General features: G+C 33.6%; 1 protein-coding gene across 2 annotated transcripts in view; it reads left to right on the top strand.

Annotated features, from left to right (window-relative positions):
- Window positions 1–19,945, top strand: part of PELI1 (pellino E3 ubiquitin protein ligase 1) — a 57,485-nt gene that overhangs the window by 14,753 nt on the left and 22,787 nt on the right. The window contains exon 1 of one of the 2 annotated variants that reach the window (XM_079111227.1): window positions 63–11,986. The exons of the other annotated variant lie outside the window; for it this stretch is intronic. The gene's annotated coding sequence lies outside the window, so the exon portion shown is untranslated. Of the gene's footprint in view, window positions 1–62; window positions 11,987–19,945 lie in introns of those variants that run through there. 2 annotated transcript variants of the gene reach the window in all.

The following is a 19,945-nucleotide window of genomic DNA, read 5'->3' on the forward strand; positions in this document are numbered from 1 at the left end:
CAGGGCTTTGTGCTTGAGAGGCAAGCACTCAACCAACTGAGCTATATCCCCAGCCCCTAATTACTTCTAAATAGTTGATAATATAAATATTCAGGTCACTAGAAAGGGACTGCCTGAAGACTTCTATAGAGCTGCTATAATGTGCTCGATCTTTGTCTCATAACAATTCTTTGAAGTTAAGTAATATTAATAGGGTATAACGAGGACAGCTATTAGCTTTTAACCAAGATGTCTCAGGTTCCAATCCCAGATGTCAGTCCTACTGACTTAATAGCTCTGTGACCTCAGGCAGTTTACTAAACTGATTTTGTCTCATTCTCCTCCTTTATAACGGAGACAATAATATTACTTGTATCCTAAGAACATTATTATGAATTAAAGAATTAATACACAGAGCTCTTTGAAAAATGCTTGGCACTTAAAGTTTGCATATGTATTAGTTGTTGTTATTATTTATTATCTCAGGTTTACAGGTGAAGAAATTAAGCCTCAGTGAAGTTAATCCAAGTCTCGCTGCTATTAAATGATGGTGCAGATAGTTGGACATAGACAGTCTGACTCCATAACTACCTTAACTACTCCATTTTACTTCATCTCAAATAATAATATTTATCTCATCATGTTTCCTACAGACTCCATATTAATGGTCTCCTTGTGATCAGAAGAGTATGGTAATGTATTCTAGCACTCACACCTACTGCTCACAATATAGAAGATACAAAAATAGGCACATAAAATCTCACTTTACTACCATCTGAGAAGCCTAAGCATATCCCTCCATTTAATTCCATTTTGTTCTGTATACCATGTTTTCTTTTTCTTATTAGCGGTTAAGTCACCAAAATCCCTAGAAAGTGGAAGTACTAGTTTTACATTGCTCTTGTAATGACTTTAGTAGTTGTGACTTACTTATTCTATTAAATCTTTTGCTGAACATTTTCAGAATGACTTGGGGGTTCAGTTGCATGTCATAACCACCAGTGTGTTTAAAAATCAAGAATTTTTATGAATACGATTACTGGTCCCTCTTTTGAAATTATGTAATGATTTGCCTCTTTTTAAAAGTCCAAGACATTTTAATTTCCCAAGAAGTTTTTCTGTGAATTTTAATTTTTATCAGCTGCTTTTTGAATAGGATCTTTGATTTCAATATTATGATGTCTTTGTATTAAATTCTTTATGTTGTCGACTCTGCTTAATTTTTAAGCTTTAGTCTCTGACACTTGTTTATGCTTCTAGTAAAAATTTAAAGTACATCTGGTTACTACTTAAAGCTTCTATGGCTGATTTGCTCTCCCCCCCAGCTTAATTCTCTACCTAATTACTTGTTATTTTCTTTTTTCCAGTGTCACTTTTTAATTCCTTTGTGGCAAAAAAAAAAAGTGCGTTGTAGTAAGACAATATGAGGTAGAAGATATGAAATCTTGTGACCTTTGAACTTAGGGGAAGAAGGCCTTAAGAGGAGGGCGCACTTTGAAAAGCCAAAATCATCTGTGCTGAAGAGTGTTCTTGCTTAATTCTGGGACCTAGTGTATTTACTTTGGGGGAAACAAACACACTTGAAATAATTTTTATATCAGTTAAGACTCTTCTGCTGTAGTGGAAAACTCAACAGGATGGAGGGGGAGAAAGGAAATGTATTGATTTGTGTAAATTGGTTCAGGATAGGTGTGTCTTCAAGAATGACTCCACTCAAGGCATAAATAATGTTACCAGGACTCGGTTTCTGTGCGTTTTTTAGTACTGCTTCCTCAGTGTTGCTTTCTAATCTAGTGTTCCTGATAGCTTCCATTCCCTTACCCTCTAAATCCTCACAGTGTCACAAGTAACTAAAGGAGTGACCGTCTTTTTCCTAGAAGCCTTGGCAAAGTCTTATTGCATCTTATTGGTTATTAACTGGTCCACTCCCCTGTAGCCAGGAGAACATGAAGCTCAAATTTTTGAGACAACTAATGCTTAGCCAAGTTTGAGGGTGTAGTCTCCACCAGACATGAACTGAAAGTAAAAAACAGGTTTCCTCCAAAAACGAAATAACAATACCATTATACCAGGGGAGGGCTGAATTTTGCTGGACAGTAAAAAATAGATGTCCATGATGCTTATTAGTACCTTTTCCATGTTAAGGATTAGTACTCAATTAGAAAAGACCTAGGAAAAAAGTAGAAAGACTTTTTTTCACATTTGATATTTAGTTTTAATTTGGAATTTCTATAAATTCACTGTTTTTAAATGGGAATTGTTAGAACTTTTTACCAATGAGGATTTTGAAAATGTATTGAAATTTGTTGCTACTTTAATAAATACCATATTACTAATTTTCCTGTTAGCTGTAGTTATCAAATTTGTTGAGCTAGTTCTTCAGTGTTTTAAGCAGACTGGTCTTTTGAAACAGATTCATAAAGGACTGTGAAACTGAGGTCTTCGCCTAGGTTAGGGCCTTTAAGAGAGCTACAATAGGAGTTAAGGGGTTATGAGAGCTACTGACAGGCTTTACGTGCTAAGTTCTATAATGCATTTTAGTCTGAAAATGAAAACTTCCTTCTTACTACAAAGGAAGAGAAGATTGATCCCCATGATTGGTTACTCTACCAAAAAATATGAAACAAAGTACAAAGTTCCTCCTGTTTCTTATGTCATATTAATGTGTATATGAATGAGAACATCCATTCCTGAAAGACTTTAACATTCTACAGTCTTTAGAGAAAAAAAAAATTTAATTTCTTGACACCACAGAAATATTTATGCTTTATCCACCAAATAAAATAAGTATTCCCTAAGATATAACTTTGCAAACATTTTTAAAAATCATCCTTTCCTTTATTCTTTGAAGTGCTGCAAAATGAGCAAGACAGTTTCTCCTTGTTTAGCTTTAATAGATTATAGATAGCCCAAGGTTATATGTAACTGTAATGCAAAGCTAGATATAAGGTCCTTAAAAGACTTGCACATAAGCTGTGGATGCTCAAAATAGATTATACCCAGTTTAGTGGATAAAGAGAGACTAATTGGAAAAGGCATATCAGGTAGGTCTTAAAATATCAGAATTTTTTATAAGTAAGTAGAGATAATATTTTAAAAATTGTTTGCTGAGCATTTTCTATATATTGTTTTGTCAAAAATGTTCATTGTATGTGATATAGAGGGGGAGAGTCATGTTACTGTAGATTCAGGAAAAAGTCAGGAAGAATTTGAATTATGTCAGGTCCAAAAGAGACATGGTTTGAAATTTAAAAATTAAAATTAATTGATTATATTGGGACATATCAAATGAGGAACTTTCTTCTTTAGCTACTACACCACTACAGTAATTTTTTAATAATGTATAATAGAATTGAACTTTTTTTTTTTTTCTTTTTTTTTTTGTATTGAGGATTTAACCCAGGGGCATCTTACCACTGAGTTACATCTCCAGTCTGTTTTATTTTTTATTTTACAACAGTCTCGCTAAATTGCTGAGGCTGTCCTTTAACTTGCAGTCCCCCTGCTGTAGCCTCCTAAGGCTCTGGGATTACAGGCATGGGTCACCCTACCCAGCTTGAAAATTATTTCTAACAAAAGATACATTGTATTTCTCAGGAGGTAATTGAGTGATTTGCATGAAAACTTAACATATATATTGCCTTAGAAGGTAATAATTTAATCTATCATATAAGAAACTATAAGACTGTTAAAATATAAGACTGTATGAGGATCAGTACTAGCAACTGTATACTGTATTCTACATCTTCGAGAATCAGCAGTGTATTTGGTATTTATATAGGTTTTGTGTGTTTTATAAATATAAAATGGTTCTTTTAAAGATACAGTGTGACCTAAATGAGTGGTCTTAAATGACTATGACAAGTCTAAATATTTACTGAAGAACATTTTTATAATCATAAAAAAGGGAATAATACATTGCATGAACTAAGACTTTGTCTCCAGATAAAGTCTTCCTTTTTAAAAGGTCTTAAGAAGAACCACTAGACAAAACCTATTTGAATATGGTTTTAATTACAGTTTATTGGGTTGTATGAAAAAACTCGATTAGGTTAAACAGTTCAGATCTATAAATTTATTGTATTCTCTGCCTAGTATTTTTTCACTAAATGCCAGGGATATATTAAAATGCCTCCATTTATGTTTCTCAACAAAAGATTGTTCTAAGTTTAAGTGATTTTCACAATTTATTGCTATCTAAAAATTTCCCTTGACTTCACATTTTGTTCTGAATGTCTTAGTTTCTTTCCTCCACCCACACAGTGTTGAAGGCAGGGGAAGCAAGAGTTGCAGAGTAGTACAGCAAATTTGAGAACCCTGGCTTTTTTTCAAAACAAAATAACCTTTATTATAAGATTGCTTTTTATTGATACCAAAAAAGGGAAGTCTTTGGCAAGTGTTCAATAAATGTGTGAATAACCTAATTGATTTCACTGGAATGAATAGGAAGCTTTACTGTTTGTCCTTGTAGATACTTGGCTCAGTAAACACAGAGATGGTGATAGACCAAATACTCCGTGATGAAATGTTGGAAAGAAAAATTTAAAACCCACCAAACATACAGATTCAAATATCAGCAATTTTATGTCTGTGTCTCTTCAAAGAAAAAGAGCAATATATCCATTAGGATCTTGCCTATATTTCTGTGACTAAAAAATAATCATGTTGCCTTACGTAGAACCCAGTGGTTTGACAGATGTTAATATGTGAATAAAGAGAGGAGATTCTTGCTGAGAATTGGAAGCTGTGTGAAATTCAAAGATACATATAGAAATTTAAACATACTATCATATACTCTGTAATAAAACTTCATTAAAAGCAGGAGGCATAATTAGGACAAATGGTTTTGTCTTTTAAGACGATTATTATATGAATAAAAATTAGAAATCTCAAAAATTCTAGGGGAAAAACCTTATTTTTCCTAATTCTATTAGCACCTTCAAGATAGGAACATTTCACGTTGATCTCCTAGCACAGTGTAGGACTCATAGTAGGCACTCTTAAGCATAAATGTTTACTGAACTAACCTGAATGTGAGAAATTTCAGAGTAAGGCAGTGTTATTTTTCTGACTTTTAAATATACACTATTCACCCTTTGTATCTCATTTTTTAAAAATTTATATATATATTTTTTTTTAGTTGAAGACAGACACAATACCTTTACTTTTATTTTTATGTGGTGCTGAGGATCGAACTCAGGGCCCCACGCAAGCGCTCTGTCACTGAGCCACAACCCCCAGCCCTGTATCATCCAAATAAATCCTGTTTTGAATATGAAGAAAACATGAATGAATTATATGATCTATAAAGTGAATTAACAGAGGTGGAGAACTGCTCTGAGAAAAGGAATAGATATTCCTGTTCAGTGGTCAATTCTAACATTGTAGTTAGAGGCTAAATTACAACTTTCAAGTGTCAACTGAGACAACAACCTAGATTCTCCAGGTTCCAGTTTCAAGTATGGTAACCCTTTGACAACGAGAGAAAGAACTACAATTAGCAAAATTGCAGTTGTCACTTGGTCTCATTGGAAATAGAAGATTGGGAAAAAAGTTAAAACAGAATTTAATGAATATATTTTTAATTCAGCAGAAGTTCCCAGAAGACATCCATTCCAATTCAAGCTATGTTCATCAGTATTAAAAACCTGACTCACCATCAGTTAGAAAATATTGCAGTGATGTTATCTACAAAAGAATAGTGGCCCAACAGAAGTTTTATACACAAACATGTCTCTCTGAAAAGTTTTCAAATAAACTCTTAATGACTTGGAACTTGATAGGGTTTGTGCTTTATTTCTCCCTTGTTTCATTATTGTTGTTTAGTAAATATCAACAAAAGTATTTTGTAAGAACCTGGGATTTTGCAAATTAATAATGCTTTAAGGGAATTTTTTTTTCAGGTATTAGTAGTGTAGCCATGGTTGAAAAAATATAGTGTAAAGAGGCATTTCCTATTGTCATGAAATAAAGGAAAATCAATAATTGTCATACTTTTTGTTTGTACTGTACTGAATTTTTTCAAGTAAGGTTTTACATTTGGGGGTACAAATATTAAAATTCCTTAATAATTAATGAATTGTTAGTTTTGTTCCAAACCACTCTCCCTGCACTCTATAAGTAAACTCCTGCTTTATCATATTTGTCCTGGTTCTCAGTACCTAAAAATATAAAGACTCCAACATCAGAGATGTCTTTTTTGGATCAGTTTTGCCCTAGCTAGTTTTACATAGTTTAATAAGGCATTCTTTTTATATGTAACTTGTTATTTTTTTAAATATCCTTGCATTTCAGAAATGTCTAGGCACCCCAACTTACTCAATGAGAGATTACTGCTTGGTTGATTGGTTATTGATATGTTTTTTATCCATTCACACTGAGAGAAAGGAAGGGTTCTAACCCATCCCTGTCTGATGACCTAAAAGGTCTCCTACCTTCCTTAGATGAAGAGACTTACTTTTGAGGGAAATTGAACAATAAAGTACAAAAATGCTGAGGGAGCCCACACAAGATTTTCACTGATGGAGATTTTCATAAATTAACAGTAAGAAATTACCAAAACGTGTGAGTAAAATCAGTAACTAGAAAGAAGGCTATGACTTAACATCATCCGTTCTGCCCCAATACTTAGGACTTATCTTTCCCTCTCCATCATTAGGCTAACCTCTCATCTACCAGTTTAATCTCTTTTGAAAGTTTATTGTTTGAGATAACTGTCCAAGAATCTCAAAAGTGACTTTTAAGGGTTGGGGATTTGGCTCAGTGGCATAGCACTTGCCTAGCACATGCAAGGCCCTGAATTCTGTCCTCAGCCCTGGGGGGGGGGGGGAAGGTGAATTTTTTGTGTGCCCAAACAGCCTATATTTTCGTTTCCAATATTCCACTCAGATTTGGCAAAATAAAAGTTTATCATAATATAAAATTTACATTTGAGATAATATATTATTTTTTGTCCTAGACATTGTTGTCATACATTTTCTGGCCCTAATTTGGTGGATTTGCTTATGCACTGTAGAATGATAGAACATGTGCTCAAATTCAGATTTGACTTTTGCTACTGAGGTTTTGTGTTTTTTAGGTTGTTTTCCTCTTCAGTCTCCAAAATGTTTTATTTACTTCTTCTACGTTTAACATACTTTGTATACGTCTAAACATCTAGAAAGACCAGATGTTTCAAATAAGTTTGTTTTGCCACTTAGTTTCTAAATGACTGTGAGCAAATTATTTAGCCTAATTTCCTCATCTGTCATAGGACAATGGTAAATATTGAGCTTAACATGGGTGATAGTCTGCATACCTGCTATATACAAGTTCATTTTCTTCCCCTCTCTGAAGCCTCATTTAAAGTCTTTTTATTAAATGAAGTTCATTCTTTATCCTGGGTTTTAAGGCTCATTATATCCAGCACTTCTTTACCTTTCCAGATGTATCTCATTCGATTATTAAATGTGTATGTATATATTGCTTGCTTATCAAAGGTATGGTCCTTAATTTCTATAAATTGGTCTTCATTGACATCCTGACTAAATCTTTCACTCCAGTAAGCTGCTAACTGACCCTTTCTGAAGCGTGTAATGTGGATTTTCCCCCCTTTTCCTTTTTAATTTTGATGCAGTTTTTTTCTGCCTGAAATGCCTTTTCTCCAGTTATCATAATCTAATCTCTCTCCCAGGATCCAACTCAAATACCTCAACTCAAATAAAACTTTTTTCTGGATCCTCTTCTACCTCAATGGTATCATTTTTCTTGAAATCTTATAGTACTTATGGTCTTTTGCATTAATAGTATTGCCTCTCCTGTACTGATTTGGCTTGGGCTGATTGATTTACACTTTTATTTCATAAGTCAGCAAGGTGGTATAGGCAATCATATCTTTGCATTAGTTTGAATGTTCCCATAGATTTGACATAGTGAATGCTCAGTCGTATTTCTGAGGTCATTTATTGCATCATTGGTGACTCTGGATGCACAAAATTGAGAGTAGGTAGACTGCACCCCTCAGTTTGGCAACTTGCTCCAAAATCTAATAAAACTATAAGAGAAACCCACAAGGGTTGGGAATATAGCTCAGTTGGTAGAGTGCTTGCCTTGCAAGCACAAGGCCTGGGTTCAAATCCTCAGCACCACAAAAAAAAAAAAAAAAAAAAAAGAGAGAGAGAGAGAGAGAAACCCACAATTGTTAATAGGAAAAATCATTAAGTATTTAATAGAAAGTACTAATCTAGAATATTAGAAAACGTGTGACTCTTTATTCCCTGGTGGTGAAGGGATGTCATCATCTGGTAACTTAGAAATATTAGTTATGAGAGAACTTCAGTTTTTAGCTATTTAGTCAAATAGGACAAAGGTAGATGGGCAGGCTGGCTAATTAGTTCAGACACCAACTTTGGGCTAAATACCATATCTGTTGGTTTGGTAATGTCTTTGTTCTTTTAGGAATTAAGTCACATACTGGCCATAGATTTCTATTAGGCTATTTATTTGAATATTCAGCTAATATGATACTGTTGCTATGGTATAATACAAAAATTTGTTTAGTGTCTGTGCCTCCTGGGGTTCCTGGCATAGAGCTCCTAAAACACTTAGAATTTCCTGAGTGATCAAAATGCCTTGTGTTATTCATAATGAGCTTTTTTCAGATCATACTTTAATTTATGCTCTTGAGGTTACTTAGAGTGGGGCTCTCAGAATGGGTGACCAGAAGGACCAAGTGACAAGAGGATTGCAACCTTCAGTCTCACCCACTGACCCAGGAAAGGGTCTGGGGCCTGAGGTCAAACTTTTGGGTTGGTGAACACATCAGAGCACTGGGAACCTGGCACAGTTGCATACACCTGTAATCCTAGCAGCTCAGGAGGCTGAGGCAAGAGGATCACAAGTTCAAAGCCAGCCTCACCAAAAGTGAGATCCTAAGCAACTCAGTGAGAACCTGTCTCTAAATAAAATATAAAATAGGACTAGGGATGTGGCTCAGTGATCGAGTGCCCCTGAGTTCAATCCCTGGTACCAAAAATAAAAACAAAAAAACAAAGCACTGGAAACAGCACCTCTGTAGAGGGTACAGAAACCCCACTGCTCACACCTGCTCCAAATACCTTACCCTATGCATCTTTTCCATTTGGCTGTTCCTGAGTTTGGTGGTGATGATTGTTTTCTGAAATGAGGTCTTACAATGCGAGGCAGGTCTCAAACTCCTAGGCTCAAGTGATCCTTTGTCCTCAGCCTCTTGAGTAGCAGGACTGCAGTCGTGCCCCAATGCCTGGCTCTGAGTTATAGTCTTTATAATAAACCAAGAAAAACATAAGTGGTTTGTTTTGTTTTAGCTCTTCTGTGAGCTATACTAATAAATTATGGAACCCCTCAATTTATAGCCAGTAAGTAGGTCAGAAGTACAGGTAGCCTGGGACTTTTGATTGACACCTGAACTAGGAGGAGTCTTTTGGGACTGAGCCCTTCAATTTGTAGAATCTGACACTAACTCCAAATAGGTGGTTGGTTGTTGAGTTTATTCAGAGAATTGGTTGATGTCAGAGAATACATTCTTCATTTGCTTTCATTGAAGGTGATGTAAGATGTCAGTAAAAATATAAACAACTCCAAAAAACTCCATACCTACAATTAAGAATTGACCAAAATAGAGTATGAGATTTAAAATTCCGAGCCTGGTTGTTAATTTCATGATTTCTGACACAAAAAGCATTTGGTTTGGGAAATTCCAGCTCTGAAAATTTTATCTATTTTGTAGACTCTTCATGTAATTAGTTTCCCTCAGCTTTTCTGACTCAAGAAGAAGTAGGAGTTACAATATCTAGAATTTTTTTAATTTACGTAAGTTCTAAAGTTGCGTAAGATTAGTATTTGAATTCCAGATGAATGCTGGTATCCAGTGGTCCTTGAGTCTGTAGCAGATTTCTTTTAATGTGCTAGTGTTTTATTTGTTTGCCTTCTTGTTTATTTTAACAGCTTTATTTTGAAGTACAACTCATATTACTCATAGTCTCAGAATTGTGCAGCCATCATCACAATTAGTTTTAGAGCGTTTATATCATCTGAAAAAGAAACCCCATATCTTTTAGCCATCACTCCTAGTTCAACTCCCCACTCTACAACACATACACAGGCAACCACTAATCTACTTTCTGTCTCTGGATTTGCCTATTCTGGACTTGTCATATAAATGGAGGCATACATGTGGTTGTGACTGATTTCTTTCACTTAGTGATATGTTTTAAAGGTTCACTCATGTATTAGTACTTTATTCCATTTATTGCCAACTATTCTGTTGTATGGTGTAGCCATATTTTGTTTATCCGTTCATTGTTGGACATTTGGGTGGTTTCACTTTTTGGTTATCATGAATCATGCTGCTATGAACATGCATCAGTTTTGTGCTGACATAGTTTTCATTTCTTCTAGGTTTATGCCTAGAAATTGAATTACTAAGTCATATGATAACTTTGTTTAATCTAGAGGAAATGCTAGACCGTATTTTCCAAGGTGACTACCATTTTACTTTTTCACTAGCAGTGATTAATGATATCAACTTTTCTATATCTTTGCCAATATTGGTCATTATCTGTCCTTTTTATTATAGTTATCCTAGTATATCTGAAGTGGCAGCTTATTGTGGTTTTGATTTGTCTTTTCCTGATGACAGATAATATTGAGCATCTTTTTATGTATTTATTGACTATATTTCTTCTTTGGTGAAATATCTGGATCTTCTACCAATTTTTAAATTGAACTCTCTACAAGTGAACTACATCCTTAACTTTTAAATTTTTATTTTGAGACAGGGTCTTGCTGAGTTGCTAAGGCTGGCCTTGAACTTGGAATCTTCCTGCCTCTGCCTTCTGAGTTGCTGGAATTAGTTATTTATCTTTTTATTATTGAGTTGTCAAAGTTCTTTAAATATTCCAGATACAAGTCTTTTATCATACATGTGATTTTCAAATATATTTTCCCATTCTATAGGTTCTTTGTGGAAGTACTTTTGATGTGTAGATTTCTTTTTTCCTTTTTTTTTTTTTTTTTCCTTCTTTTAAAGGAGACTTATAGGTGATAAAAACCTACAAAGTGAATATAAACAGCCAATTCAGGGAGGCATGCCCCATTTGTGCAGAAAGAAACAGCTCTCCATAGGGATGCCTTTCACCAAATTTTTATTTGTCTGATTTTCAGTTTTCTTTTTATGGTATAAAATTATGATAGCATATAGCAAAGAATAGCACTAAAAGCAAACATTTCACCATCTCATGTAATAATATCCATATAGTACAGTATGAGTTACTTGTTTGCTGACAGTTCTGTTCTTCAGTGCTTATGAATTTGCCTCTAAAATTAATGAAACAAGCTCTAACATAGGAGTAGAAAGATGTATTAACTAGCTTCCCTACTTAGCCCTGTGACTTTCATCAAATAACCTACCCTCTCTGGATATAGATTTTTCTCATCTATAAAATGAGAGAATTGAAAGGAAGATTGAACAGTATATTCTTTAAGGTTCCTTCAGCTTTAAAATGTGATTATGTGTTACAGTAACACCAGTGATTTTTTTTTTTTCCTTCCTCCCTTAACATGGAAGAACTATGCCTTTTTGATGAAGCTCAGGCCTAATGTACATTTTCTCAAAAGACTTGTAGTTAGATGGATTTGACAAGTGAAAAACTGGGCACATCTAGATATAATAAAAATGTGCTGTTGAATAACAGATACCATCTATATGAATTGTAATGTGGACTAGAGGGACATGGCCTAAGCATCACCAGTGAGGCAGAACAAAAGGAAGAAATAATTTACACACCTGCTGAAGGTGTGGCTAGAGGTAAAGTGACTATAAGGAATGAGTCCTTGATTACATCATTGGTAGTATTCAGAGATCATTAGAAAAGAAGCAAGCTCTCAGAGGTCAGTTGGGTCCAAAGGTGAAACCAAAATCTCAACAACAAAAGGAAAAAAAATAGGACTATAAGAAAACGGACATCTGAAAAGACCTAGAAATCGTGAGGTAAGCACAGTTTCTTTTTGTTTGGGGAAGTGATTTTTTTTTTTTTTTTTTTTTTTTTTTTTAAGTTTCAGGGTACTAATAGTTTATAATTGGTCCCTGGACTCAACTCAAATAATTGCCAGATTCATTGTAGAGTAAGATGAAAAAGTTTAAGATACTTGTAAGCCAAACTGGATATGTAAGTAGGGGAAAAGTTATTGAGATTCAGGTACATTTGCCAAAGTTTGATAACTTTAATTCCCACCAGCTGAGAAAACTACTTGAAGTTTTGGTTATGTTTTATATTTGTATTTGACTGGCCTCTGTGATGTTTTTAATCAAACTTCATTGTAAATAAAAGCACGTGATAAACAAAAGGAAGGGTTTTTTTGTTGTGGGTTTGTTTTATTTACATATGTATTTCGAAGTGTCAGAATTCAGACTGGGAACGAAAAGCATAGAAATTTAACCTTTTTATTCCTTATGAATATGGGTCTTTGTCCTATTTTAAAATCAGTTCATTGTTATCACTTAGAAAATATGCAGGTTTTATCTTCAGTATCTTCTTAGGGCTCTTTAAGAAAAATGTATTTTCTTAAGAGATACAAACACAGAGCTTGGTATACATAAGAAATTTTTATACCCTTAATGTTCTATTTTTAACCATTAAGGTAATAATGATAATATATCATATTATATGATATATTAATATCATAATATCTCAGACTGTTAATATCTCAGTTGCATAGGATTGAGCAACAAATAGACTTACAAAATTAAGAGAATTTGTATATTGATCCAAAGGCTAAAAAGATTCTCAGATTTTGTTATGGAATAAACTTTAAGATATAGACAGTCAACCACAACTACATTCTATTCGGTATGAACACTGAACTTGTCATGTTCAACTTCTTGAGCAGTTTCATCAGTCCAGAATCACATGACAAAGCAGGATTACCAGATAGCAAGATCTTAAAATATACCCAGATCATCCTTGCATGTAAGTTTTTTGGACTGGACGTAAGCAAGATACCTGAGCAGATTTATTTCACTATAAACTAAGTGAGCCTGTTGCCAGTAGAAGGAGGAAAAGAAGTATTATCCAGATGTACTGAAGAACAGCTTCAAGGCATATGACATATTTATGGAATGTTGAGACCAGTAGAAACCAGCTATAAGAGGGTGGTTTCATTCTGTGCCAAGTCATTAGCAATAAGATATTACTATAATGATATTTTCTTTAAAATGTCGCCCTGTTGTCCTATGGACACTTTATAAGAATGCTTTGCAAATAAATTTAGGGCCACCAAAAGTATTTTTTTTTTATACTTTAAAAAAATGCAGTACATTTATAGGTAAGACTTTGAATGATTCTAATTAAGGTCACAAAGGGTACTTTTCAATTAGGTTTTATTATTAGTAATATTCACTCTAATGTGATTGAATTTAGTCTTACTGTCTGCATAGCCATTTAATAGGTGGCTACGAACTGTGGGTATCAATATCAGTCTTAGTATTCCATTCATTACTTTTAATAGTAAGGTTTAACACTTGAGGAGTACTAAAAGACTTTAACAGGAAAATAGTGAGTACCTAGATTCAAGTTGGACTTCAGCTTAACAACTAAGGTATAGATTATTTGCATGTGTAGCTTATTGAGCAAGTATGAACCAGCACTATTTTTGTATTCTTAAAAAAAAAGCATAATTAAGCACAAAGTAGTTTCACTTTTGTGTAGAGAAATAGAGTAGGTCCATGCCCAACCATTCCCCTTGAGAAATACACTTACTTTTCTAAGAAAGGATATGGGGAAATTTGTAGTATAGGTAGTTACTCCTTGAATGGAATGTATAAGTGGGATAATCTGAGAGCAGCAAAAGTCATTAAGTTGGGTGCCCGCAGTAACTTTTTGATGAAGTTTTTCTAGTCCCAGCTTATCTCTGGGTACAGCTATTATTTCTCCATGTTCATGAGCACCAAATGAATCTAGTTTATTTTAAAGTATAAAGCTAGAAATAAATAAATATGATCAATTGAAAATGTGATTAAATGTTCAGTTGTTTTTGTCTTAGATAATATAGAATTTTAGGACTAGACCAAAAAATTGGATCCATTTAGTAGTGCTAAAAGCATACTCTTTCTTTACATATGAATTGCATTGATTTTTTTTTCAAATGGAGTATTTCTTAACAAGTTATCCTATTAAATCTGTTAAAATAGTCTATTTTACTGTCATGAAAAGGTAGTTCTCTATCTTGGTTATACTTCTGACATTTATAGAGCATTTATATTGTTAAGACAGCCTTTTTAAGAAATAGAATACTTTTCTCTTTGAAGTACCTTATTCCATAGCTTGTTATTAAGCCTGTGTAAAAAGTGTTCTGTGCTTCCTCTTACTTCCGTTTCTTCCCTTTTGGGCCACAGACTTCCTTAGGGAGGAGGTAAAGAAGAAGTGAATTTTCACTTCAGCCAATAGAATCTAGAATTATGTAGTATTTACCTATTTTGCGTAACACAGGCCCACCCACACACATTATGAGGTGCTTAAGTGAAAGAACACTGAGCAGACAGCTTGCTTATTCAGTGTGTCGTTCCAAATGTATTTGGTAGATGCTTTAATACTATCTGGATTTATCCTCTGGTGAGAAGGTTGTTTGTCTAGCGTGTGGTGATAGCAATGGAATAAAAAGGTAGGTGTTCTATGGCTTAATTTTAAGTGTCACGTTGTCGGTGCTTCAGGTTAAAATAAGCTTGCAAAAAGAATGATTTGAAGCATAATTAAACCATCTATATTTCATTTTCCATATTCAGCTTTAGAAGTGTGTTATATGAATTAAATTTTCTTCCAACCTAGGGAAAGGGTTGAATAAATCTCAAATACTGTTCATGTTGTTAGGGAGGATTTACATTATTAATCTTATTTCCCATCAGTCATAAAGAAAGCTAAGAAATATAACTATAGGTGTTTATTGTTTGTTCATTATAGAAAACTGAAAGTTGTTCATTTTTAATATTTTTAAAATCTAAGCTATAGTAGGTTTTTACGTGTATTAGAATGTGATGTTGTCTATTGTTTTCAGTTATCAAATTTGAGAATTATGTTGCTTTCTGAAGGAAATTGCTTGGTAGCCAGAATGATGGTGCTGTCATTGTACTTTGCTTAGCTGTTGACAGCTTATTCACAATCTTAGTTTCTTATCTATAAATCTTCTCCCAAGATCCTTTCAAGAAAGAGATCCTTTGTGAAAGTGGGACCAATTACAAGTAATTTTTCTAAAAATGCTAACAGTTATGCTCTATAGGGATTTTAGGTAATGTTTCTAATTGGATATTCTGATTGTTCTTCTGATATAGTGAGATTTAATAATTTCAGATTATTAAATGAAATTATTAAATGATGATTGATTAGGGGGATTCTTTCTGCTAAAAAAAAAAAAAAAAAGTGAACAATTATTAGTTTCCAGGTAGTGTTCTTTTCTGAAGCACTTTATTTTCACCAAAAAAAATATAATTAAAGTTTTTGTCTTCCTGTTGGAAATTATGAATAACTTAATCCAGATCCTAGAATATTAACGTGTAATTATTTTTGATCCAATTTTCTAATCTGTTTGTAAGGATGAAGTATTCTCTTGTATATGTATAAGATGGATGATAAGTCAGTAACAAGAGAAATGTTGTAAACAGGGAAATTGATCATAATTTATATAATTTGGTATTTGTAATGTGATAATATAACAATTACCAAAGTGGTGGAATGATAGAAAATTTTTAGAAATATCCCTGCTATTTGTATTTAACATTTTCCTATTGAAAAGGTTTAAATAGAAATACCATACTGAGTGATTTAAGATATTCATTCTGCTAAAAAAATAAAATAAGATGTTCTGAGCCTCCCACACACAGTGTCTCTAAATTACTGTTATAAAAATTTGTGGGGAACACATTTGATTTGGTCAAAAAAAAGATCAACTACTACTTTTGAGAACTTTTTTTGTGAACCCGAAAGAAAAATTAAAACTCTCATATGATGAAACTTGTTGGCTGGGTGTAATGGCACAGCTTATAAAACCCAGGATCCCAAGTTGGAGGCCAGCCTGGGCAACTTAGTGAGCTTTGTCTCAAAATAAAATATTTTAAAAGAGCTATGGGGATGTAGCTCAGTGGTAGAAATATTGTCAACTTACAATAATGATAATAATCTTAAGATGATTTATTTCTATTGATAACTGGTTTTACTGAAGAAAACAATGTTAAGGGTTTTATTTGTAATTCAATTTTTCAACTCTGTTTTTCTTTACCCATTCCTTTTGGATGGAACTTCTTACTGAATTTTGAAATGAGGAGACTTAAAGTCTTCCTTTCAAGAGCAGGGAAAACATGTTCTAACTGATTTGATTTAGATGTACTGTTTTTCCCCTATTGAGAATCCAATATAACATTCAGCCTTGAATTAATTTGTAGTGGTTTCTAAGGTCTTTGTTTATGTTTATATATAATTAAAAGCATAAAAAACTAGAACTTTCTAGAGAGTATCAAAGTTACCCACAAAGAATAGATTAAATTTATTTAGATACCAAGAAAGATGAATCTTTTAGAAAACAGTTAAATCTTAAATGATGGGTCTCAACCACCATGAAGTAAACCAAGTATTTATGAAGAACTACTTTGTATGCCTAATTAAATACATAATAGACATTTAACAAATACTTGATTTTTAAAATATTACTTTATATAGTTGTAAATCACTGTTTAATCTTACAGTTTAGATAATTTGGACACATCCCAAAGTCTTATAAAAGAAAGAAATAGCTGGGCATGGTGGCACATACCTGTAATCCCAGCAGCTTGGGGGACTGAGGCAGGAGGATCTCAAGTTCAAAGTCAGCCTCAGCAACTAAGCAACTTTATGAGACCCTTTCTCAGAAAAATAAAAAACAGGATGAACATGTGGGGCAGTGGTTAAGTGCACTTCAATCTCCAGTACCAAAAAGAAAAAGAGGTAGGTCTGTTCCAGTAGTGCATGCATGTAATCCCAGCAACTACTGAAGCAGGAGGATTGCATGTTTGAGGCCAGCCTGGACAAGTTGGTGAAATCATGTCTCAAAATTTTAAAAGGAGTGGGGATATAGGTTAGTGGTAAAGCATCCCTGGGTTCAATAACCAGTGCTGAAACAACACAAAGTATTTAATGAGCAAATCAGGCACATGACAACATTCATAGCTCATTGCAGCTATGTTGTTCTCATTCAGTCCTTGTGACAGACCCTGTGAGGTATGGGAAGTATTTTAACCATTTTGTAGGGTGTGAAAATAATGTATGACAGATCTAATTTGTAAATTTTGGAATTTATTAAGGGCCCTGAATATAGCCCTTATGATTATGAGGCACCCAAAGTCTTGGGATTGACCATATGAACAGTCATGGCTTAGTATTTCACAAGTGTCTTATCTGAAGAAAACAGTTAAAATGAAATAATTAGTGAAAACAGTTACAATGAAATAATTATTCAAAAATACTTGACTTATTAGTTTAAGATTTATAATTTAAAGCTTTTTAAATGAAATGTATCAAAAATTACCCAGAGTTGCTTTTTATTCTTTAATTTCTCCTCCAGCCCCCATTTCTATTCATGTGGATATAGGTGTACAGAATTGAAAAGCTCAGTACTGCTAAAGATTTCAGTGTACGGCATTAATTTAGAAGTTATTATATAACTGCATATACAAAGTGTTTTCTAAGACCACCTAGAACATTGAGTAGTAAAATTGCCCTTTTATGTTTTTGTTTTGTTTTGTTTTACCTTCTTAAGAAAAAAACTATGAAGCATGGTTCTGTCAAATTCCGGTCAGTATGTGAATTGCTCAGATTCAGGTATCACTCTGTCTAGTGAGTGGCCACACTTGTACAGTGACATCTTTCCTAACTAGAGGGCTATAGATAAAATAGTTTTACCTCAGAGAAAAGACATGAGACCCTGCAGGCACTGTGACTTGGCACGACCAAGCAACATGGAATTCTCACTAGGTTGTAGGAAGGCTGAAAGGAGGAAAATGTTTGGGTCTCAAATTTATATTTTTAATGTGTTGTGTTGAATTTAAAGGGCATTTTTGTTTGTTTTCTATTTTTGTTGCCTTTTTTCAAACTTTTTATTTTGAAGTTGTTTTGACCTTACAGAGAAATTAGAAAACTAATGCATCAAGTTTGCCTATACCCTTTACTCAACGTCCTGTAATATTAACTTATATAACCAGAGTTTATTTACCAAAACCAGGAAGTTAACATTGGTATAGTACTATTTACACAACTATAAATCATATTCAAATTTCACCAGTTTTCCCACTATTTCTGTTCCAGATCCAATTTATGTTCCCATGTAATCGTTACATCTTCACATCATCTCCAATCTGTGACAATTTCTCAGTTTTAACTTGTCTTTCGTAACCATGGAACTTTTAACAGGTACTCATAGTTCTTTTGTGGAATGTCTGTCGATTTGGATTTGTCTGGAGTTTTGTCATTAGATTAACATTATCCATTTTGGGGCAATATCCCTTAGAGACACATGACATGAAAATGTTTTATTACTGACAATGTTAAATTTGCCAATAGGTTAAGAAAATGTCTGCCAAGTTTCACCCACTGTAAAATTACTATTTTACCCTGTATAATCAATGATTATCTTGGGAGAGATACTTTGAGACTATTGTTGGCTTTAAAAAAAAAAAAATGCACAGAACTTGGTCATTGTTTTAATAAACACAAAGACTAAGGAAAACCCAGATTATTCTATTCTGGGAATAATTTGACTTCCCCAACTAATCATTAAATAATATTTTTGTGGGAAGAATACAGGGCCTATATAAGATTAATAATGCTTACTTTTGGAAATAAGACAGTGGCTATCCCTTAGTGTTCCATGTTTAATTCTATAGGTTGGTGGGGTTTAAATTGGTTGGAGAAATTATTATTCATTTTTTTCACCAAGTTTAAAATTTATCTAATGACTTTTTGTTTTGTTTTGTTTTTTTACCAGGGATTGAATCCAGGGGCACTTAACCACTGAGTCACATCCCTAGCCATTTCTTTTTTCTTTTTTTCAATTTTATCTTGAGACAAGGTCTCACTAAGTTGCTGAGGCTGACTTTGAACTTGCAATTCATCTGCCTCAACTACCAAGTTGTCAGGATTACAGGCATGTGCCACCACCCCCAGCTTATCCAAGAGACCTTAAATTAAGCTTTAAACAATTGATTACATTACTGAGAAAATTAAAATTGTTATTATAGAAGTATATTTTTTAAAAGTTTCCCCCCGGGACAGTAGCATCAGTTATACAGACTATCACTCTGTAGTACTTCAGTAAGAAAGGAGTTGGGGGACTTTTTGGTTCGGTTTTTTAGTTCCCAATGTAATATCCCCTCTCCCCCTACCCAGTGTACTTTAAAACATAATTATTTCAACAATTTCATCGTGGTGCAGTTTTGATTCATAACCTTGGTTTTCTTACCTATGAAATAAGGTTTATAAGGTTTATAATCTGGTAAGATTGTTCAAGGCTTAAATGAGTTAATACATGTAAAGTGCTTAGAACAGTACTTGGCACAGAGACAGAACACAGTGTTAGCCATTGTGAAAAAGAGTTGACCAGTGTTGGATGCTGACTTTAGAAAATGATAGAATTTCCCACAAATATACTTTTATCTTGTGTTTTTATTTCAAATAACTGTCAAATTCCACCAGATTTACTGCTTTCTGCAGAATTTTTATTTGGTGCTTTAATGGTTAATAGGGGAATTTCTAGTCTTGCTTTCTGAGAAACATTACCGTTTTAGGAATTTGGGAAATCTAAAATGGTTGAATGCAGGCCAAAAATGGACAAGGACAATAAAAATGTTTGAGTTCCTAGTTGTGTTTTTAAAATAACATCTTTCAAGAGTGAAGAATTAAGTGATTATTTTGGGGAAGATGGTGAGGTTGTT

The sequence above is a fragment of the Sciurus vulgaris genome, assembly GCF_902686455.1.
Source record: "Sciurus vulgaris genome assembly, chromosome: 14".
Taxonomy (NCBI): domain Eukaryota; kingdom Metazoa; phylum Chordata; class Mammalia; order Rodentia; family Sciuridae; genus Sciurus; species Sciurus vulgaris.